Below are 24,622 nucleotides of genomic sequence, written 5' to 3' on the forward strand. Positions count from 1 at the left end.
CTTGCCTCAGGGCAATACCAGCCAGTGTGTGGTACCTGGGCTCCATCATTGACACAGAGGCCTGGCATGTCCCTGAATATCATGCCTGTGCCATGTGCTTTCCTGGCACCATATGTAATATGTGTCTCCTGCAATGATTCCAAGTTCCCTGGAAAGCTCCTCTTTCTCAAGGGCCTATGGTCTCCCTTCACTGGTTTAGCATGTTTTTCATCTTGATGTCAGAATTGCTAAGGTTTTGGGAGGGACGCGAGGTCCTGCCGTGGGCTTTGGAGCCTATGGCAAACTCCTGAAGGAAAGGGCTCCCGCACACATTTTCTAGAATGGGCACAGGGGGAGGGTGGCAGGAACAGGACTTTCAGCTGGATGACTTTAGAGCACTCTGGGATAGTGGGGAGACCTTCCCTGAAGAGTGCTTGCTGCTCTCAGGGACCCTGAATGTAGGTATTCCCTCTTGGCTCCCAGGTCTTCCCAATCAGCCCTCTTATGTTGGATGCATTGCCTTATGGGTCCAGGCATCTTCCCATACCTGGAATGGGCTTGCCTGCCATCGCCCCTTGGGATGGTGCTTCAACCCAGGGCATGCTTGTTTTTCTGTTACCAATGATGCTGACATGGTTTTATAACTGTGCTGGACTCTCCCTTTTCTAGCCCAATGTGCAAAAATAGGAAAGGACGAGGTGTTCCTACAGAAGACTCATAGCAGCACTCTTTGGGAATGGATGTGGATGCTGGTGGGATGCACACCAGTCCCATGAGCACCCCAGGAATCTCTCCGTAGGTCTCTGAGCAGCTGCATTCAGAGCAGGGATTTACCTGCCAGGTGGCCGTTGTGTAGCTCCTCAGGTCTCCATATACACTTTCTGCCAAGGAGGTATTCGTTTCCACTGATCAATGAGCTTGGACACTCATGTCTTCAACAGCCCTGGGCCCATCCCTGGCTTCCATCTCTGCCCACTCTTCCTGAAGCCAAGGGCAGGGCCCTACCAGTGATGGTCCATGATTCTGCCTGCCACATTTTCTCCAAGTGTTGTCTCACTCACTTGGTGACCTGTGTTGCAGGCCTGCCTCTTGGTGGCTCTTTTCCCATTCTCATCTCCCTGTGGGGGCCTAGGTTTCCTTTGTGTCAGGTGGACACATATGCACTGAGGACCTTGCATGCTGCTCTGGAGCCTTCCTGCCATCCCTCAAGTCTTGCTTATGTCATAGGTGGAGTCATGGTGCTACAACTTCAGGGCCCATGCCCATTGCCCAGAAGGTCAGGAGCAATGGGGAAGGCCATTGTCAAATCTGTGTTACACTCTGTCCACAGATCCCCTGCACAAATGAAGATCCCACCTGGCCCACATAATCAATTGGCCCAGCTTCTGGAATATGCCCACACTAAGGTGCCACCCCAGCCATCTCGCATTCAAGACACCCTCTTTGGTAAGCATGTTGTGCATGGGGTTGGGAAGCACAGGTGCGTGGGGACTGCCTTGGTTAGGTCAATGATGAGAACTCATATGGTCTCAAAGAGAGATGATGACATAAAAATCTTGCTCAATAGGATTATGCTGAGGACCAATGGAGGGGACCATTGTGGGGTGGAGTCTTGGGGACCTATTTAGCCATCTGGTTTCGGCCCTTGGGCTTGAATTTAATAAAACCTCGATGGTTCCACATTTGTCTCTCCTCTGTTTGTGGGTCTCCACATGCCCTGGAAGGCTCTTGTCCTTGGGCTTTTTGTTTCCTTCCCAAATTCCCCTCCTGATGCCTCATGTGAATCTGTTGTTTAGCTCCTTGGTGTCCTTGTGTCTTTCAGTGGGACGTCATCTTGGCCAGGGTTTCACCATTTCCCCCACCATGCCAGGTTAAAGATGCTACTGCTTGTAGTGGAGGCCCTAGAGGACATGGTGTGGATTTTGAGGCCTGTCTCATGGCAATGCCAGCCTGTGTGTTGAACTGGGGACTGTTATGGCCACAGAGGTCCATCCTTTCTGTGAACATCAGCCCTGTGCAATTGGCTGTCAGTAAAGCAACAGATCATCTTGGCATCTGGAAAGTATGTAAATGACAATGGATGGCCCTCTTCCTCGCTAGTCCATGGAACAGTTTTACTGGTGTGAGAGAATGCCCAACTGGAGGCTCAAACCACTGCAGTATTTGGAGGTATGCTAGGTGCTTGGGTCTTTGATTTGGCTTATTTTTGTGGTTTTTACTTGGATATCTCTAAACTGGGGTGGATGAGGAAGCTAGCTTTAGGGCAGCACATATCTTTAATGACATTGTTTAAAGGAGAATATGGAAGCATGGTTTGAGTGTGGGACTTCTTACCTGGATGATTTTAGACAACATTCTGAAAACATAAGTGTAGTTCCTTAGGAGTGCTTATCATTTCCTCTGGAACACGGATGCTGTGTTTTGGGAGCACACAATGCTTTTCTTCATTTGAAACACTTTTAGATATATCAAATAATTCTATTTACCCAAAAAAATCTTTCAGAGTAAAACTTTCAGAGTAAATCTTTCAGATTTATCTCCACACTAGAGGTTGTGAAGAAGCCAGTTTGAGAAAGGTAGAATATATGGAGTCATCATTGATGTAAAAACATTGACAATTGCTGTCAAGGGGAAGGAGCCCTGGTTATGGAGAAATTCAAGAGAGAATGGTGCACATATGGGAACACATATACAAACACATCACTCAAGCCATTGGTTGAGAAAACAAGAGCAGCTGATTTTGTGCAGTTTTGTAACAAGTGGGGCTTGAAGACTGGAGTTTTAACCTTTGCAAGCTTGCGTTGTGACTCTGCCCTATTTCTAGACAGAAGGCTTTCAAATAATCCCAGGGTATTCATCAGGATCTCAGGATCTCCTGGGGCACACAATAAGATTGCCATGAGAGGCAAGGTTTATAGAGAGGGCTGTCCAGGGACAAAGGATCCAGGGGACACATTTTTGTTTCCCACCCTTAGGCGTAAGTGCAGAGCTACCTGCCAAGGGCAGCTTGGCTTCAACATTGGCTGCCTAGTGTGCTTACTCCAAGTCCTACACCCCTGTGCCCTTATGAGACTATACTTCTTGGTAATATTTCCTGTTTCAGTGCAGTGATTCCCTCCCCCAGAAGACCAGCACAGGTCCCTGCCCACGCCTTGTGTCTAAATCCTGGAGTTTTAAAAGTCAGCAGGCATGGCTGGGATTGAATATGGAGAGCACTGTGATGCTTCTGGAGAGAAGGCAGACAAACAACCCACAGTCAGATAACGTGAAAACAGTGACTGAAAAAATACCTGATACATACAGGTTGGAGATTATTTACTTTTCTTAGAATGCCTCCCTGAGAACTGCAAGAATGGAGACCCTTTTCCAGGTACATGGGAGCTGGCTGGTGCCATTTCCCTTCCCTGCCCCTTAGCATAAACATAGTACCACCTTCTGTAAATAACACGGCACCAACACTAACTGCCTAACCTGCTTACACCAGGTCACCCACCCATGTGGTATGCCAGTACTGCACTTATAGGTAAAATTTGCCTCAGTCCCAGCATGGTGGGTCTCTTATTCAGAAGACCAGCATAAACCTCTGTCCACATTACGTTTACTGACTAGAGAGTTCTGTGTGTTCTGTTCTAGTGGAGGTAGCATCAGGTCTTATTTAACATGCAAAACAAAGCACACCTAGGGAAAACTCACCACATTCTGTTCATGGTCCAAACACTGCCCACTCCAGCCAAGGAGAGCCTCTGCAGCTGATTGGTCTGAAAGATAGAGAAGTCAAATGACAGCAGCAGAGTGCATACAGCATACATCAGAGACTCTCCTTGAAGTGCCAGGCCCTGGACAGTATGTGACTTCTTATTCATAAAGCCATTACATTAATGAGCAGGACTTAATAGGATTTCCTAACACAGAGAAGAAGACAGTGACTTAGGCAAAATGCCAAGACAGAGGAATTCATCCCATAAGATAAAACAAGAGAAGGTGACAGCCAGAGATGTAATCAAAACAGATATAAGAAATATGTCTGATGGTGAATTTAAAGCAACAACCATGGGGATACTCACTGGTCTTGAGAAAAGCATATGAGACATCAGGGAGACCCTTACTACAGATATAAAGAATTAAAAACCAAAAATGAAAAATGTGATAACTGACATTCAAAACTGACTAAATATAATGACCACAAGGATGGAGAAGCAGAGGAATGGATAAGTGATGAAGAAGACAATATAATGAAAAATAATAAAGCTGAAAAAAAAAGAGAGAGAAAGAATGATTATGGAACACAAGAGTAGACTTAGTCAACTCAGTGACTCCATCAAACACAATAACATTTGTGTTATAGGAGTCTCAGAATAAAAAGAAAGATAAAGAGGGCATAAAATTTATTTGAGAAAATAATAGCTGGAAATGTTCCTAATCTGAGGAACAAAAGAAAATCCAAATCCACGAGGCTCAGAGAACTCTTATTACAATCAACAAAAGCAGGCCAACCTTAAGAAATATTATAATTAAATTTGCAAATTATAGTGATAAAGAAAAGTCTTAAAAGTGGCAAAACTTAAGAAGTTCCTGGATGAGGAGTTAAGATGGTGGAATAGTAAGGAAACCCTGGGATTTTCTCATCTTTTGAACAAAACTAGATCAACATCAAACCATTTTGAATACCTTGGGAATTGATCTGAAGATTAACAGAGCAATATGCAAAATTTGTGGGAGGGAACACAGCAGGTATATGGTGCAGAGAGGTGAATTGGAGGAGAGAAGAGCTGTGGTGGCACAGAGGGAAAAGAGTCATTTTCGTGGAGAGAAGAAAGACAGAGGGGGAGGGAGAACAGCACATCATATTTGTGCATGAATGCATTCCCCCTGAAAGCAGTTAGAGAGAAAACACACACAGGGGACTGCACAAGAAAAATGTTCCCCCAAAAAATTGAAGGGGGAAAAAGGAAAAGGTTTCAATACCACCAGGTCTTTATAAATAGCAAAGCAGATACTGAAGTTTCAGAGGTCAGCTCCTGGTAGTGCTCTGGTGAGGAATCAGGGAGGACCCCTGAAGCAGACAGCATGGTCTGAATAACCCCTGGTCACATGGAGAGAAGTGGTTCCCCTGATTGGAGTGAATCTGGTAGAGATGATATGACCTCTCTGTAAGAAAAAGACCCAAATGTCCTCATCAAGCACGACCTTTACATTTATAGGAACAAAGATGCCAGCTGAAGTCATCAAACCTTGGTGATGGTTGTGTGTTGCAATTTACCATAAACTCTGAGCCACTGTCACTACACAGTTGTGTGACTTTCTTAGGACAAGCCAGCCCTGGCCACAGCATGGTGAGACCCTTCCCCAGAAGATCACTGCTGGTCCGAACCATGGGGGGGGGGGGGGGGAGTAGTATGAAGCATGGAGCTTTGAAACACAGCTGCACGTTGAAAAAAAAAAAATTAAAAAAAAAAAAAGAAGTAAATCTGTGTCTCCCTCTCTCTCTGCCCCCTGCCCCGTTCATGCTCTCTCTCTGTCCCAAAAATAAATAAACGTTGAAAAAAAAAATTAAAAAAAAAAAAAGAAGTAAATCTGTGTCTCCCTCTCTCTCTGCCCCTGCCCCGTTCATGCTCTGTCTCTCTCTGTCCCAAAAATAAATAAACGTTGAAAAAAAAAAAAATTAAAAAAAAAAAAAAAAAAAAAAAAGAAACACAGCTGCACCTAAGATAAAACTCTGGATAGAGGCACCACCTTGTAGGCAGACAGCTCAGACACAGACAGGAGGTAGGTGGGGAGCTGATGGAAGTGAGAGACCCAGGAGGGGTGACTGTCAACGTGCAAACTTTCCACTCTGGAGACTAGAGTCCATTTTCACCAGTAGTCCACCAACGCTGATTGACCTTAGGGAGCTAACCAGTGCCACCAAGTGGAGAATGAGTCATTACACTAAACCCTGCCTGCCTTTGCCCTCCAGGCACATCTCCACTAGAATCAGAGCAGCAGACCCCTCACCCAAAAGACCAGCACAAATCCCTTCCATGAACTTCTACTAAACATAGACTGCTGCAAAGTTTCAGCTCTAGGGGAAACTGGATCTAGCTTCATTTCAGTTTTTTTGTTGTTCATGTGTTCATTTTATTGTTGCTTCTATTTCAATTTTTTCTTGTTGTTTATTTTTCTTTTGTTTCTTGGATACAGAAAAGAGCAAATTTTACTTTATTTATTTATTATTTTATTATTTAATTTTTTTAATTTTTAAATTTTCTCTCTTCCTCTTTTCTCTTTTTTTTTCTATTAAGTGTCTCTTAACAAGCAGACCAAAACACACCTAAGATCTATCTTACTTTATTTGATTTAAACATTTTTTATTTCATTCTATTATTATTTATTTTCTTCCTCCAAATTGACAAGATGGAAGGTTCACCTCCAAAGAAAGAACAGGAAGATATGATGGCCAGGGATTTAGTCAATGCAGATATAAGATGTCTGAACTAGAATTTAAAATAATAATTATATTGGGGCACCACGGTGGCTCAGCCAGTTGAGTGTCTGACTTTGGCTCAGGTCATGAACTTGCTGATCATGGGTTCAAACCCCATATTGGGCTCTGTGCTAACAGCTCAGAGCCTGTAGCCTGCTCCATATCCTGTGTTTTTTTTCTCTCTCTTTTGCTCCCCACTTGCACTCTCTCTCTCTCTCATAAAAATAAATAAGGATTAAAATAATAATAATAAAATGAAATAAAATAATGATTATAAGGATATTAGCTGGCTTGAAAAAAGCTAGAAGACACCAGAGAATCCCTTTCCACAGAGATAAAAGAAATAAAATCTAGTCAGGCCAAAATTAAAAATGTTATAGCCGAGATGAAAACCTAAATGAAGGCTGTAAAAAATGAGACTGGATAAGGGAGAGGAGCAAATTAGTGGTACAGAAGATAAAATTATGGAAAATAATGAAGCTGAAAACAAGAAGGAAACAAACATCAGAGATCATGAGGGCATACTTAGGGAACTCAGTGATCTATTACAAAGTAATAACATTCATATTATAGGGATCCCAGAAGTTGAAGACAGAAAAAAAGGGGCAGAAGGTTTATGTGAGCAAATTGTAGCTGAAAACTTCCTTAATCTGTGGGAAGGACACAACATCAAAATCCAAGAAACAGAGAACCCACATTAAATTCAACAAAAGATGGCCATTGCCGGGGCGCCTGGGTGGCGCAGTCGGTTAAGCGTCCGACTTCAGCCAGGTCATGATCTCGCGGTCCGTGAGTTCGAGCCCCGCGTCAGGCTCTGGGCTGATGGCTCGGAGCCTGGAGCCTGTTTCCGATTCTGTGTCTCCCTCTCTCTCTGCCCCTCCCCCATTCATGCTCTGTCTCTCTCTGTCCCAAAAATAAATAAATAAATAAAAATCTTTAAAAAAAAAAAAAGATGGCCATTGCCAACATATATCATAGTCAAATTCACAAAATACACAAATAAGGAAAGGATCTTGAAAGCAGCAAGGGAAAAGAGTCCTTAACCTACAAGGGAAGATACATCAAATTCATACATCAGTCCACAGAAACTTGGAAGACCATGAGTCAAGATATAATAAATGTGCTGAATGGGAAAGTTACACAAGCAAGAATATTCTATCTAGAAAGGCTGTCATTCAAAATAGGAGATATAGTTTCCCATACAAACAAACCTTAAAGTGGTTTGTGACCACTACACCATCTGTAACAAGAAATTTTAAGAAGAACTCTTTGAGTGGAAGAAAAAAAGTCTAAAATCAACAAAGATTAGAAAGGAACAGAGATATCACCAGAAATGCCAACTGTACATGTAACACAATGGCACTAAATTCATATCTTTCAATAATCAGTCTGAAAGTAACAGGACTTAAGAAGATTATATATATATATTATATATATATCTATTATATATATGAAATATATATAATATAAATATATATTATATAAATATATATATAATATAAACATATATATATATATATATGAAAAGACGGCAGTCCAAAACCTTTGGGATGAAGCAAAGGCATTCCTAAGAGGGAAGTATATTACAATTCAGGCCTACCTCAAGAGGAAAGAAAGGTCCCAAACACACAACCTAACCTTACATCTACAGTATCTAGGAAAGGAAGAGCAAATAAAGCCTAAAGCCAGCAGAAGAAGCGAAATAATAAATATTCAAGTAGAAATAACTGATATAGAAGCAGAAAAACCAGCAGAAAAGATTAACAAAACTAAGAACTGGTTCTTTGAAAGAATTAACAAAATTGATAACCCCCTAGCCAGACTTATCAAAAATAAAAGAGAAAGGATCCAGAAATCATGAATGAAAGAGGACATATCACAAACAACACCACAGAAATACAATTATAAGAAAATATGATGAAAAAATATATGCCAACAAACTGAGAAATCTGGAGAAAATGGAGAAGTTACTAGAAACTCACAAACTACATAAACACCCACACACTTCCAAAACTCAAACAGGAAGAAATAGAAAGCTTGAACAGACCCATAACCAGCAAAAAAATTGAATCAGTTATCAAAAACCTCCCAACAAATAAGAGTTCAGGACCAGTTAGCTTCCCTGGGGAATTCTACCAGAAATTTAAAGCAGAGATAATACCTATCCTTCTCAAGCTGCTCCAATAAATAGAAAGGGAAGGAAAACATCCTGACTCATTCTATGAAGCCAGCATTACTTTGATTCCTACACCAGACAGAGACTCAGTAAAAAAGAGAACTACAGGCCAATATACCTGATGAATATGGATGCAAAAATTCTCAATACGATACTAGCAAATCGAATTCAACAGCATATAAAAGAATTATTTACCATGATCAAGCAGGATTCATTCCTGGGCTGCAGGCCTGGTTTAACATTTGCAAATCAATCAATGTGATACATCACATTAATACAAGAAAAGAAAAGAACCATATAATCCTGTCAATCGATGCAGAAAAAAGCATTTGACAAAATTCAGCATACTTTCTTGATAAAAACCCTCGAGAAAGTCAGGATAGAAGGAACATACTTAAACATCATAAAAGCCATTTTTAAAAGCCCACAGCTAATATCATCCTCAATGGGGAAAAACTGAGAGCTTTCTCTCTGAGATCAGGGAACATGACAGGGGTGTCCACTCTCACCGCTGTTGTTTAACACAGTGTTGGAAATTCTAGCATCAGCAATCAGACAACAAAAGGAAATCAAAGGCATCAAAATTGGCAAAGATGAAGTCAAGCTTTCGCTTTTTGCAGATGACATGATATTATACATGGAAAATCCGATAGACTCCACCAAAAATCTGCTAGAACTGATACATGAATTCAGCAAAGTCGTAGGATAAAAAATCAATGTACAGAAATCAGTTGCATTCTTATACACTAATAACGAAGCAACAGAAAGACAAATAAAGAAACTGATCCCATTCACAATTGCACCAAGAAGCATAAAATACCTAGCAATAAACGTAACCAAACATGTACAAGATCTGTATACTGAAAACTATAGAAAGCTTATGAAGCAAATTGAAGAAGATACAAAGAAATGGAAAAACATTCCATGCTCATGGATGGAATAATAAATATTGTTAAAATGTCAATACTACCCAAAGCTATCTACACATTCAATGCAATCCCAATCAAAATTGCACCAGTATTCTTCTTGAAGCTAGAACAAGCAATCCTAAAATTTGTATGGAACCACAAAAGGCCCTGAATAGCCAAAGTAATTTTGAAAAAGAAGACCAAAGCGGGAGGCATCACAATCCCAGACTTTAGCCTCTACTACAAAGATGTAATCATCAAGACAGCATGGTATTGGCACAAAAACAGACACATAGACCAATGGAATAGAATAGAAACCCCAGGACTAGACCCACAAAAGTATGGCAAACTCATCTTTGACAAAGCAGGAAAGAACATCCAATGGAAAAAAGACAGTCTCTAACAAATGGTGCTGGGAGAACTGGACAGCAACATGCAGAAGAATGAAACTAGACCACTTTCTTACACCATTCACAAAAACAAACTCAAAATCAATGAAGAACCTGAATGTGAGACAGGAAACCATCAAAACCCTAGAGGAGAAAGCAGGGAAAAATCTCTCTGACCTCAGCCACAGCAATTTCTTACTTGAAACATCCCTAAAGGCAAGGTAATTAAAAGCAAAAATGAACTATTGGGACTTTATGAAGATAAAAACCTTCTGCACTGCAAAGGAAACAATCAACAAAACTAAAAGGTAACCAACGGAATGGGAAAAGATATTTGCAAATCTGACAAAGGGCTAGTGTCCAAAATCTATAAAGAGCTCACCAAACTCCACACCCAGAAAACAAAGAATCCAGTGAAGAAATGGGCAGAAAACATGAATAGACACTTCTCTAAAGAAGACATCCGGATGGCCAACAGGCACATGCAAAGATGCTCAATGTCGTTCCTCATCAGGGAAATACAAATCAAAACCACACTCAGATATCATCGCCTCATGCCAGTCAGAGTAGCTAAAATGAACAAAACAGGAGACTATAGATGCTGGAGAGGATGTGGAGAAATGGGAACCCTCTTGCACTGTTGGTGGGAATGCAACTGGTGCAGCCGCTCTGGAAAACAGTGTGGAGGTTCCTCAAAAAATTAAAAAGAGACCTACCCTATGCCCCAGTAGTAGCACTGCTAGGAATTTACCCAAGGGATACAGGAGTACTGATGCATAGGGGCACTTGAACCCCAATGTTTACAGCAAAACTCTCAACAATAGCCAAATTATGGAAAGAGCCTAAATGTCCATCAACTTACGAATGGATAAAGAAATTGTGGTTTATATACACAATGGAATACTACGTGGCAATGAGAAAGAATGAAATATGGCCTTTTGTAGCAACGTGGATGGAACTGGAGAGTGTTATGCTAAGTGAAATAAGTCATACAGAGAATTACAGACTCCATATGTTTTCAGTCCTGTGTAGATCCTGAGAAACTTAACAGAAGACCACGGGGGAGGGGAAGGAAAAAAAAATGGTTAGAGATGGAGGGAGCCAAAACATGAGACTCCTAAAAACTGAGAACGAACTGAGGGATGATGGGGGATGGGAGGGGAGGGTGGGTGATGGGTACTGAGGAGGGCACCTGTTCGGATGAGCACTGGGTGTTGTATGGAAATCAATTTCACAATAAATTTCATATTAAAAAAAAGAAACTCACAAACTACAAAAACTGAAACAGGAAGAAATAGAAAATTTGAACAGACTCATAACCTGCAAATAAATTGAATCAATAATAAAAAATTTTCCAACAACCAAGCATCCTGGGGCAGATGGATTCTCAAGGGAATTATACTAGACATTTAAAAAAGAGTTAATACCTATTCTTCTCAAACCGTTCCAAAAAATGGAAATAGAAAACCTCCAAACTCATTCTATGAAGCCATATTACCTTGATTCCAAAACCAAAGACCCCACTAAATATGAGACTTACAGGCCAATATCCCTGATGACCCTGGATGCAAAAATTCTCAAGAAGATACTAGCAAATGTAATTCAACAGTACATTAAAAATATTATTCACCATTATCAAGTGGGATTTATTCCTGGGCTGCATGACAGGTTCAATATTCACAAATCTGTCAATGTGATACATTACATTAATAAAAGAAGAGATAACAAGTATTTGATCCTGTCAATAAATGAAGAAAAAGCATTTGACAAAATACAGCATCCATTCTTGATAAAAACCCTCCACAAAATAAGGACAGATGTAACATATCTCAACATCGTAAAAGCCATCTATGAAAGACCCATAGCTAATATGATCCTCAATGGGGAAAAAAAGAGTCTTTCTCCTATGGTCAGAAACAAGATGAGGATGCCCACTCTTACTGTCACAGATCAGGAATCCTAAGTTCTTTCTTATCTGACAAGAGAGAAAATGCAGAAATAAAAATGAGAGAGTCTAATGTCTGGGAGGAGACAAGAGCCCCAGACAGGGATTTCGTCCCCATATTTACCGAGCTTTCAAGATCTTACATACATGGTGAATGTGCAGAATAAAACAATCAGGTAGTAGTCATTAACTCGTGTGTATAAGAAGCAAAGTGTCTGGGGGCAAGTGGCCTTTGAAGTTGTGATCAAAGCATAATACTACACTGGTTCCAGATGGAAAGTAGTTTCCTGTAGGTGATACAACTAATTAGCTGTTTTCTTTAAATTTTAAAATTGATGGAGCATGCAGCTTTAAGTATAGCAAGTTACTCATTTTGCTATCTAACCTTGGGTGCTTTCACCCTGCCGCACTTTCTGCTCTATGCCTTGCTCTATTTAATGACAAAACTTGGCGCTTTTGCCCTGTGGCAGCTTTTCACCCTAAGCCTTTTTAACCCATTTATGTAAGTGTAAGGAATTCTTGAACCTATTTCCCACGTCTTACCATTAGTATTTAACATAGTCCTGGAAGTCTTAGCCTCAGCAATCAGACAAGAAGAAATAAAAATCATCCAAATCAGCAAGAAAAAGTCAAACTTTCACTATTTGCAGGCGATATGATAAACTATGTAGAAAACCTGAAAGATCCCACTAAAAAATGGGTAGAAATAATACATGAATTCAGCAAAGTCACAGGGTATAAAATCAATGTACAGGGGCGCCTGGGTGGCTTAGTCAGTTGAGCATCTGACTTCTGCTCAGGTCATGACCTCACAGCTTGTGAGTTCGAGCCCCGCATCAGGCTCTGTGCTGACAGCTCAGAGCCTGGAGCCAGCTTCAGAATTCTGTGTCTCCTTCTCTCTCTCTCTCTCTCTCTGCCCCTCCTCCACTCACTCTCTCTCTCTCTTTCTCTCTCTCAAAAAAAAAAACATTAAAAAAATTAAAATCAATGTACAGAAGTCTGTTGAATTTGTATACACCAATAATGAAGCAGCAGAAAAAGAAAACAAGGAATCGATCCCATTTACAATCACACCAAGAACACTAAGATACCTAGGAATAAACTTAACTAAAGAGGTAAAAGACCTGTACTCTGAAAACAAAAGAATACTTATGAAAGAAATTGAAGATGACACAAAGAAATGGAAAAGCATTCCATGCTTATGGATTAGACAAACAAACATTTTTAAAATGTCTATACTACTCAAAGCACGGTATACATTTAATTCAATTCCAATAAAAACACCACTGGTATTTTTTTGCAGAGATAGAAAAAAACAGTCCTAAAGTTTGTATGGAACCACAAAAGACCCTCAATAGCAAAAGCAATCCTGAAAAATAAAAATGAAACTGGAGGCATCACGATTCCAGTTTTCAATCTGTACTACAAAGCTGTAGTCATCTAGACAGTATATTACTGGCACAAAAATAGACACATAGTTCAATGCAACAGATTAAAAAACTGATAAATGGACCCACAAGTATATGATCAACTAATATTATCACAGGAAAGAATATCATATGGAAAGAATAGTGTCTTCAACAAATGGTGCTGGGAAAACTGGATGGCGACATGCAGAAGAATGAAACTGGACCACTTTCTTTCACCATACAAAAAATAAATTCCAAATGGATGAGAGGCCTAAATGTGAGACAGAAAACCATAAAGATCCCAGAAGAGAACATAGGCAGAAACCTTTTGACCTTGGCTGCAGCAACCTCTTACTAGACATGTCGCCATGGGAAAGGGAAACAAAGGCAATCATGAGATATCATCAAGATAAAAAGCCTCTGCACAGTGAAAGAAACAATCAACAAATTAAAAGGCAGTCTACCCAATGAGAGAAAATATTTACAAATGACAAAACTGATTAAGGGTTAATATCAAAAATCTATATAAAATTCAACAACCAAAAAACAAGTAACCCAGTTAAGAATTGAGTAGAAGACATGAATAGATACTTTTCCAAAGAAGACATCCAGATGGCCAACAGACACATGAAAAGATGCTCAACATCACTTGTCATCAGGGAAATACAAATCAAAACCACAATGAGATAGCACCTTACATGTAAGAATGGCTAAAATTAACAACACAAGAAACAACAGGTGTTGGTGAAGATATGGAGAAAGCACAACCTTCTTGCACTGTGGTGGGAATGCAAACTGGTGTAGCTATTCTAGAGAACAGTATGGAGGTTCCTCAAAAAACTAAAAATAGAACTGTACAATCCAGCAATTGCACTATTAGATATTCACTGAAAGGATACAAATTATAGATTCAAAGGGGTACATACAGCCCAATATTAATAACAGTGGAATTAATAATTTCGCATACAGTGGAATATTACTAAGCCATCAAAAAGAACGTAATCTTGCCTTTTGCAGTGATGTGGATTGAGCTAAAATGTATTATGCTGAGCATAAGTCAGTCAGTGGAAGATAAATACCGTATGATTTCACTCATATGTGGAAGTTAAGAAATGAAATAGATGAATCCATGAGAAATATGGGAAAGGCAGAGAAGGAAACAAACCACAGAAGACTAATGATAGAGAACAAACGGAGGGTTGATGGAGGGAGGTGGGTGGGTGATGGGCTAGATGGGTAGTGGATACTGAGGAAGGCACGTGTTGTGATGAGCACTGGGTGTTGAATGTAAGTTATGAATCATTGAATTCTATTCCTGAAACCACTATTGTGCTGTATGTTAAACAACTAAAAATTTAAAAATATATATTGTACATGTATTAATCAGATATATTTATTATATCTATTTCTTATTTTCAGTTATTTGCTATTAATATTTGATGCTCTTGCAAATAATAGTGCATTAAACCTAATTCAGATGTTGGAAAATCAGCAATATCAGGAAAATGACAAAAATATCCTTCTTGTAGGATGTTTTCTGTGACTTCTGAAAGGAAATGTATATTGTACATTAGTAAGGAGAACTGGATTTTGTGTTTAAAAATCCATATGTTTGGAAGCACTTCCAGATTAATGAGGACAAGTCATGGAATACATTTGGCTTGTGTGTGTTGTGTACTGAAATAAAGTTGCTCCTAGTGAAATAAAACAGAATGGTGTGGGGACAATGATACTATGCTTTCAATATGAACATGTATCTTCTCTGGCCAGGGACTATAGACCTATCAAATGAAAGTAGTATCACATTGTATACTGTTTTCAGGTCTTAACATAACTTAATAATATTTTAAGTGATATAATCCAACTTCACAGATAACTTTTGATTCTGGTTCTATCTTATTGAATAAATATATCAGAATTGAAAACTCACCCACTGCAATATCACTTTATGTATCACTCTAAAGAGAAGGATTCTGGGAAGCTTCTGGAATTGCCATTAAAACCAGATATACTAAAGTAAAGTTAAATGTCTACCTGTGCTGTTTTTCACTGTAAGGCAAATGCAAGTGTTAACTTGTTAAAAACATTAATGTGGTGTGAGGAAATTTTATTGGTTGGTACTTGTCCTGTCTGGATCATTATATAAGCATAAGTACTTGGGGTTGCGAGGTCCAGCTGAGTGGTCTTCTAATAAGACAAGTAACAATTTTAGTATTGTTCAATTGATGAGGTCATCAATAATCTTCAGAATACCCCTTATAATACCCTCTCATAATACTTCTAAATAATCTCATAATACTCCTATTATGTGCTTTTAGTTTTTCACATCACAGGGCATTTTTAACATCACAATGTATTTTTAGTCTATATTGGGTGGAATACAGCTTTAGAATTTCCCATTTTAGAGAAACTGCTGTGTACATATTTGAATAGCTCATTGAAGAAAATTATTGGCCATTTGGAAAGTAAATAACTCTGGAAGGAAATAAGTGAATAAATGATATGACGAAGTAACAAAGGACCAAGCAACTATGATGTTTGTGGCAAAGAGTGTCTGTATGATTAAAACAGAACAAATGTTATGTCTTATTTTTAATTAATTTAATGCATTGTCTCATCTTTTCTTTTTTGGTAATGTTTTTCAGGTCAAAAGCTAGAACAGGTTACTATTTTTTTTTCAAGTGAACAAGTTACTTTCAAGAAAGAAAGGTTAGTTGCTATCCTGGTACTTTTGAAATTCTTATGTGTTTTTGACCAGTGATATCAGTATTTAAAAATCTGTGAGTTAGTTCTTTCAAAAGTTCAAGGAAAAATATTTTAATGATAGATATTTTTCCCAATGAATATACCTATGTGGATCAAGGAATCCTCATTATTGTTTCTTCACTTTTTAATATATCTTTTCAAAATAACTTGAATAACTTTGGGGAATCATTTCCATATTTCTTTTTTTCACAATTTTGTATTGAATAAAAAGAATCTTGTAGTGAAATTCAACTGTGATAAATACTGATTTTTTATATTTATCTGAAATATTCATAATATAGATGCTTCTACTTATATTTATACTATAATCATATTATTTTTGGTACCTCATTTGCTCCTTAAAATTTTAGCTGATTAAAGGGTTTTATATATCCCCAATATATCTTATCTAATTTATTAGAACAAAGGTAGCATTTTAATGGTATATATATGAATCATATTATTAAGATACTAAATAAAATGTCTACTACATGTTTACTGTTCTTTAATCAAACCTACACAAAATCAGCCTGGTTATGGAAATGATTATTTGTTGGGAGGGTGCCTGCCTAGATCAATGATGAGCACAATTGTCTGAGGATCCTGACGGATTGATTCCAGATGTCAATCTGAGGTCCAGATGAATTGCCCTTTACTAGAACAAAAAAGACTTTCAAGGCCTGGCTCTCTTTGGTGACCTCTCAGTGCCAACACAATACCACTGTTAGCATGATTTATATTTTTCTAAGAAAAGAGCATTTGTGTCCTATTTTATAAGGCACTATGCACATTTAGATATGATCAGTAATCCAAGACTTGCTCCATTTTCTCACTTTGAACACACAGTTGTAGAGAGATACTTGTATATAGAAAATATGTTCTTAAGTAACAGAGAATAAAAATGAATGAATTAATAAGGAGAGAAGCAATAGTAGTGGGTACTGAAATTCCCATTTGGACTAAAAGAAGAAAAAATGTATGCCTATATTAAATAATGACAATGGAACCAATTTTAGTTTTTTGTTAATTTTGCTGTTGAATATTTTTTGATACCTTGTTTTTGCTTTTTTTTCTGTCAAGTTTTGCTGAGATAGGATTGGAATCAGGTTTTCCACTTCAAGGAATAGAGGTGAGTAACAACAAAGATATTTTGAAGTTCATATATCATATTCTGTGTGCCAGGTCCTGAGGTCTCTGTGTTCATCTTTTAAGAAGCTTATTTATGAATATTTTTATAATGTGTCATTTTCCTCATTGAGACTCTTATCAGGGTTATCTACATTATTGTATCGTTATAATTTGTTTTTTCATTGTAATTATTTTCTGCTTTGATGGAAACATGTAGAATTTAAGAGAATTTTTTTGGCAGTTTCAGATCAGATAAAAAATTGTTATAGTGAAATCCAAATATTATCAGATTTTCCAGAAGAGAGACTCCATGATTCACAAAGCTTTTGTGGTCACACTGCATTACATTTCTGCTTCTACCTTAATTTTTGAGGATTGACTTGAATTGTTTCTCAGTTTTACAACATGAGAAGCCGTATGTGAAATTTTGTTAGATCTCTTTAAGACCATAAAATTTTTATATGATTAAATTCTCAATAATTATTTTGAAACACAAAATGGTTCAATTTGCAATACTATTCTGTACTTAAAAAGATATGATGTTAAAAGCATCAAATGGAGAGATATGGAAATATCATATCATTATGATTTCTTACTAAAACTTGAAATATGCATCCTTAAGAAAAATGGTTTCTATATTTCCTGGAATGCCTTGTTGAGGATTTTGTGTTACTTGGGACCTAGTGGTTAATGCTTTATGAATAGGCAAATTTTGGGGGGTAGGAGGGAGGGGTGGATGCGTGATGGGTATTGAGGAGGGCACCTTTTGGGATGAGCACTGGGTGTTGTATGGAAACCAATTTGACAATAAATTTCATATATTGAAAAAAAAATAGGCAATTTTTTCTTAACAAAGTTCTGTCACAACTCCTATCAAGTACTATTTATTTTTGTATTAATTTATTATGGATTTTTTATTTATATTTATTCTCTAGAACAATAGGAGGTAATTCTAAAGGACTCAGTCATAGATCAAAGAGGGAATTATTTCTGCCAGGTATTGAAATGACTCTAGAACCTCAATCATTAACAAACCTTTGAACAGGCATACAGATATCAGGACCAATAGGACATGTTTTTTTGGTTTTTTGTTTTTTTTAATTTTTTTAACGTTTATTTATTTTTTGAGAGAGAGAGAGACAAAGCATGAAAGGGGGAGGGTCAGAGAGAGAGAGACACAGAATCTGAAACAGGCTCCAGGCTCTGAGCTGTCAGCACAGAGCCCGACGGGGGGCCTGAACCCACGGACGCGAGATCATGACCTGAGCCGAAGTCGGCCGCTTAACCAACTGAGCCACCCAGGTGCCCCAGGACATGTTTTTATTTAAAAAGCGTATTCTCGCAAGCCCCTACTTGTCTATTTGTTACCATTAGTAGATTCACAGGTTCATGGAATTGGTGCTACTATCTCAATCCAAACAGTATAATAGCATATTGATGCATAATATCTATGCAGTAAATTGTCCATATTAGTATGCTATAATAGTACAGAACTCAGACATACAAGAAAAATATAACGCAATAGAATCTTCCCTATGACCAGATCCAGCCTCATAGCCCCAAATGCAATTCTTCTAAAAATGTATTTCACTTTTTTTATTTTTTTGTTATTTTTTTGTTTATAAAAATGTGATTATATAATTTTGCTCTCTTTGTGACTGCATCATTTGCTCAAGATTCTTACTAGTTAGATGAACATTTTATTTGAAACATCAAATTCATTACTGTAAATTTTTTAGTAATATCTTCTTATTTTGTATTTCTTACAGACATTCATATCTGTTATCTATCATTCTTGATTAATCTTGCTAGGAGGATTTCAATCATATTAATTATTTCAAATTATTATTTTTTGCTATTTTTTCCTTTTATAAGCATGCTTTTTATTTTGCTTATTTCTGCTCTCAACCTCTTTGAGTTTTCCTTATACTCTTCTGGATTATTATTTATCTTTATCTAGATTCTTGTAAAATAGAATTGATTGATTTTTTAGCCTTCCCTGATTCTAATGTATTTTTTCACTCTAAATTTCCCTGTAAGCACTTTCTAGTTTCATGAGCACAAGTTTAGCATTTACATCCTCACTATTACTCATATATATTTTCTAGTTTCTATGTTGATTTATTTTTGAGTTATGGATTATTTATAAAGGCATTGGTTAATTTCCAAGAAGTTAGGCTTTTTCTTTTGACTTTTATTACTCATTCCTAACCTAATTTCATATGATAAAAAACATACTTTGATGCTATTACTTTAGAATAATTTTTTATCTCTGTCATGGCCCCGGGTATGGCACAATTTAATAAATATTACAGTTATAATTACACTAGCATGTAATTATATCATTGTGGATGCAGTGTTCTCTACATGCCAGGTAGTTCTATTTTGAAATTATCTATATCTCTTGAATATTTACTAATCTATGATCTGAAAATGAGTTACTCATGGAAAGTCATATGGGAGAGAGTCATGGAAATAAGATAACTGGGTGGTTTCTGCAATGTTTGGAATATTTGTGATTTTTCTGTCTTGATTAATTGGTTTGGATGGTGCAAATTTTTATCTGTACAATTTTCATATATGCACTTTTCTACACATATATTATATTTTAATAGAAAGTTTAAAATATCTCAGGGGTACCTGGGTGGCTCAGTAGGTTAAGCGTCCAACTCTTGATTTTTGGCTCAGAGCATTATTTCACGGTTTATGGGATCAAGTCCTGCATCAGGCTCTGTGCTAACAGTGCAGAAAATACTTGGTATTCTCTTCCTCTCTCTCTCTGTCTCCCTGCCCCTTCCGTGCTCTCTCTCTCTCTCAAAATGAATAAACATTTAAAAATGACATTTTTAAATTTTTTAAACTTCATTTAAAAATGAAAATAAAATGAAACAAAATAAAATGAAATATCTCATCAAACTAACCCAAATATTAGCTAACACATTTCTTAGGAATATCGTCTAATATTTGTAAATGTGTTACTTGGTACCTAAAGATTGATGTTTTCAGGATAGGTTGAGTGTTCTCTTTTAAACACATATATTTTCATCTATTTTTCCCCTTTGCTTCCCCCATGGTCTTCTAAACAAAGAGGGTGGGAGGAAAACCACAAGAGACTATTAAATACAAAAAACAAACTAAAGGTGGATGGAGGAGTGGGGGAGAGGGAAATTGGGTGATGGGCATTGAGGAGGACACTTGTTGGGATGAGCACTGGGTGTTGTATGTAAGCCAATTTGACAATAAATTATATTTATAAAAAGCCACATACATTTTCAGTAAATTGTAACATTACACTGACAGTCATACCAAGATAGACTTTCATTACTAATCACTTAAATATTATTAATTGCAAAGCAAAATTAGTATTCTAAGATTTAGATGTTCTGAAAAAGCCATTGAATAAATTACAGCTTTAATAAAATATTTATTTATAATAAGCTACATTCTGATAATATATGCAAGAATGACAATGGAGGACAAAATTTATTACACTGATAAAAAAGTGTTCCCATAAAAAAAATCAGGGTAGCTTCCTGATTATAGTAGGAATTTTTAAGATTCTGGCATTCTATTTGTTTCTTTCCAGATAAATTTGAGCAGATTTATGTTTGTTGTATGGATTTTTCTTTTCATGTGTTTGTCTTTAGTGCTGGCAATTCATAATTGAGAGTGAAAGAATAAGAAAATAAATATAAAGGTATAGTTATGGTACCTGAGTTAGGTGGTAAATTAATCACACAGGATATAGAGAATTTTAATCTAGCATGATGTTTACTTAGCTTTATAGAAGTCTGTAATATGCAAAATGGACTAATGTCATATCATTGAGAGATCTAATAGTTACTCATGCACAGTTTTATTTTGCACTAACCACCCTATAAATATTTTATGACTTAATTTATATAGAAGCCTAGGTGTGTGTGTGTGTGTGTGCGCGTGCGCGCCTGATACGGAGAAACAAAAATATCTAGTTGTCAGTGTACTTTGTATATATACAGATAGAGTAATGTTGAGTAAGATTTACATATCAAACATGCCTTATTCAACTCGAGTGAGGCTACAGGTCATGCATTCCAAGTAGGGTTAGCAGGTTAAAGTCTCTTTGCACATAACATTTCACAATTATTTTCTGTCAGTATTTTCTAAATAGACTGTGTGAAAATAAATCCAAGGTCTTTTCTCCAGTCCAGCCTAAGTATGTGGTGAACTCATTACTTACTGTCTTATTTATAAAAAATTGTAATCACATTGAGAGATTATAACAAAGTTGGCATTATGGAATAGATACTGAAGTGTTAGTAATCATGCTGTTGGTTTGGCTTAAGATGACTTAAGAGAAAATTGGAAAAACACATAGAGAAAGTTTTGATATGACTCCTTTATCTAGAGAATTTAGCTATGTGTGTGTGTGTGTGTGTGTGTGTGTGTGTAATAGAAATAATGTTGATAAAGACAAAACTTTTAGTTTTTAGTATTAACGGAGACAAAAAATTAAAGAAGGAACTGTAAGTGCAGATCAGGTAAAAATATGAAGTTATATCTAGGGATTAAATCAGTAGATGAGAACTTAGTAGTAATATTATTGTTCTAATGTGGGAAAATGTTGCTTAGGATAGAGAAGGGAGACAAAGTTTCTGAAATCAAGTTTATATAAAGTGTTGTTCTGGTGTGGATTAATTCTTGCTTGAATAACCTAAGTGGTAAATTTTGAAAATCAATTTTTGCAACATTATTTACTCTGTTATAATGTGTGTGTGTGTGTGTGTCAACATTGCCATATCCCTAGCTAAACCATCACCATACAGAAGTGGATATGAAGAAGCTTGTGAAATTACCATACTGTCAGCTTCAATAAACTAAAGCTGAAATGTTCACTGTCTTAATATAGTATAAATAACAACCCTGTAAGAAAGTAACTCAGTTATGAAGGAGGCATGGGAAGATGGCAAAGTAGGAAGACCTTAAACTCACGTCATTCCATGATTACAACTAGATATCACTCACATCTGAGTAAATAAACTAGAGAGTTATCCAAAGACTAGCAGAACAAACTCCACAACTAAAGGTGTGTAAAAAGGCACATCAGAGAAGTTAGAAAAGGTAGAAGTTAGAAGGGTAGAAAGGGCAGAAAAGAGTTGCTCACAGAAAGGAGGGAGCCGCAATAGCAGACAGGGAAAAGCACCGGGGATCCCACATGGGGAAAACAAATCCCCATAATATCTGGATTTGAAAACCAGAGGGGCTGAATTCCATGAGTTTGCCAATAGGACTTTGAGCCTGTAACTTTAAAAGTCAGCCAACTCAGCACTGGGTAAACTGGTAAGGCCATTGATAGCTTGGTCTCTATCTATCTCTATCTATTAAAAAGACAATAACTCAAAGGGAGACAACATAGAAGTGACAGCTTGCATAAAGTGAGGGAGGTCTGTTTATATTGATTTCAGAATGTGCTGGGGGACTACTCTAGAAACAAAGGAGCTGGTGGATGCCTTTTCCTCCCCCACCCCCCAACATAAACATAGAGACACCTGCAGGATATAGCACTGCACAGACAATTGTTACATAATCTGCTAGCAGTGCACCCCACCCACAAGTTCTCCCAAGAACTCATCCACTCCAAGCCTATTTGCCTCAGCCTTTAGCTCAGCATGCATTTTATTAAGGCCACACGCACCCTGCCTAGTCACTGACTCTCTGTGCCATGGCCAAGCAGCCAACATGCTTCTGGGGATCTGTTCAAGGACTATAGACTCAGTGCAAAATTTTCTAACACTAACACCACACCCCTGAGCCCTTCTGGTGTGACACCACCTCAGCTGGCCTCCTTGGTTCTCACTAACGTTAAAGACAGTAAGAAAAACCCACAACAGGCAAGAAGTCAGTATAGATGTCTGAAATGAAAGGAAAAGTGACTCAGACACGATATCAGGATGCAAGCAACATACATGGGTGCCAGGTTCTAGTGAACAGAAGACACTGCACTGAAGAGCACTACATGACCTTTTCTTCACAAAGTCACTACTTTCAAGAGTAGAAGATATAACAGACTTTCCTGACACAGAAAACCAAACACAGAGAGGTAGACAAAATGAGGAGAGAGAGGAATATGTGCCAAATGGAAGAACACGAGAAAAATCACAGCAAGAGATCTAAGTGAAGGAGAAATAAGTAATATGTCTGATACATAATTTAAAGTAACAATCATAAAGATACCCACTGGATTTCAGAAAAGGATGGAGGATATCAGTGAGAATTTGACAAACAGATAAAAATAACATCAGAGATAAAGAACTCAATAAATGAAATAAAAAAATACAACAGATGAATAAAGAATAGGCTACAGGAAGCAGAGGACAGTATCAGTGACCTGGAAGAGAGAATAGTAGAAAGCAATCAAGATGAATAGGTGAGAGACAAACAAATACTGCTCAATGAGAATAGACCTAAGAACTCGACCTCATCACGTGTAATAAAATTCACATTATAGGGACTCCAGGAGAAGAGAGAGAAAGGAGGGCACAAAATATATTTGAAGAAATAATGGCTGAAAATTTCCTGAATCGAGGGAGGGGAACAGATCCAGATTCAACACACATAAAGTTCCCCAACAAAGTCAACCCTAGGAGGTCCACACCAAGACACATAGTAATTAAAATGGCAAAATATAATGATTCTGAAAGAATATTAAAAGTTGTAAGAGAAAAGAAGACAATTACATACAAAGGAAACCCCATAAATATGTCAGATGATTTTTCAACAAAAACTTTGCAGGCCCAAAGGAAATAGCATTATGCATTCAAAGTGTTGAAAGGGAAAAATCTATAGCCAAGAATACTTTTCCAGCAGGACTATCATTCAGAATATAAGGAAAGCTGAATAGTTTCTTAGAAAACAAACGTTAAAAGAATTCATGACCACTAAACCAGCCCAACAAAAAAGATTAAAAACCTCTCAGTGGGAAACAAAAATCATAAGTAAGAGTAAGAAAAATAGAAAGTACAAAAGCAAAAAAAAATATTAAGTATACTTATAAAAATCACTCAATACAAGCACAAAATAAAAGGATATAAAATATGATGCCAAATATCTGAAATGCGGATGGAGAGGAATAAATTAGTACAAAATTAAGCAGACATGAGTTTAACATAGGCTGCTATATGCAAAAAATGTTAGATATAAACAGAACGATAACTGCAAATCAAAAAACAATAATAGGAAAAAGAATAAATAGTTGGAAATCCAAGTATGCTAAAGACACACAGCAAACCATAAAAGAGCAAATGAAGAAAGGATAAGAGAAAAACTACAAAACAACCACAAAATAAGTAATAACATGGCAATAAGTGCATATTTATCAATAATTACTTTCAATGTAAATGAACCAAATACTAAAATCAAAAGACATAGGATAATAGAGTGAACATGAAAAGAAGACCCATCTATATTCTGCCTACAAAAGATTCATTTTAGGCCTAAAGAC

The 24,622-nt window shown here is 37.3% G+C and overlaps 2 non-coding genes across 2 annotated transcripts; both read left to right on the forward strand.

The window, feature by feature from the left end:
* Window positions 1–1,482: 1,482 nt before the first annotated feature.
* Window positions 1,483–1,562, forward strand: LOC122469764. The gene has a single exon (XR_006293649.1). It is a non-coding gene; the product is annotated as a small nucleolar RNA SNORD115 (small nucleolar RNA).
* Window positions 1,563–16,585: 15,023 nt separating this feature from the next.
* LOC122469901 lies at window positions 16,586–16,652 on the forward strand. The gene has a single exon (XR_006293779.1). It is a non-coding gene; the product is annotated as a small nucleolar RNA SNORD109A (small nucleolar RNA).
* Window positions 16,653–24,622: the final 7,970 nt, after the last annotated feature.

The sequence above is a fragment of the Prionailurus bengalensis genome, chromosome B3, assembly GCF_016509475.1.
Source record: "Prionailurus bengalensis isolate Pbe53 chromosome B3, Fcat_Pben_1.1_paternal_pri, whole genome shotgun sequence".
NCBI classification, from domain to species: Eukaryota; Metazoa; Chordata; class Mammalia; order Carnivora; family Felidae; genus Prionailurus; species Prionailurus bengalensis.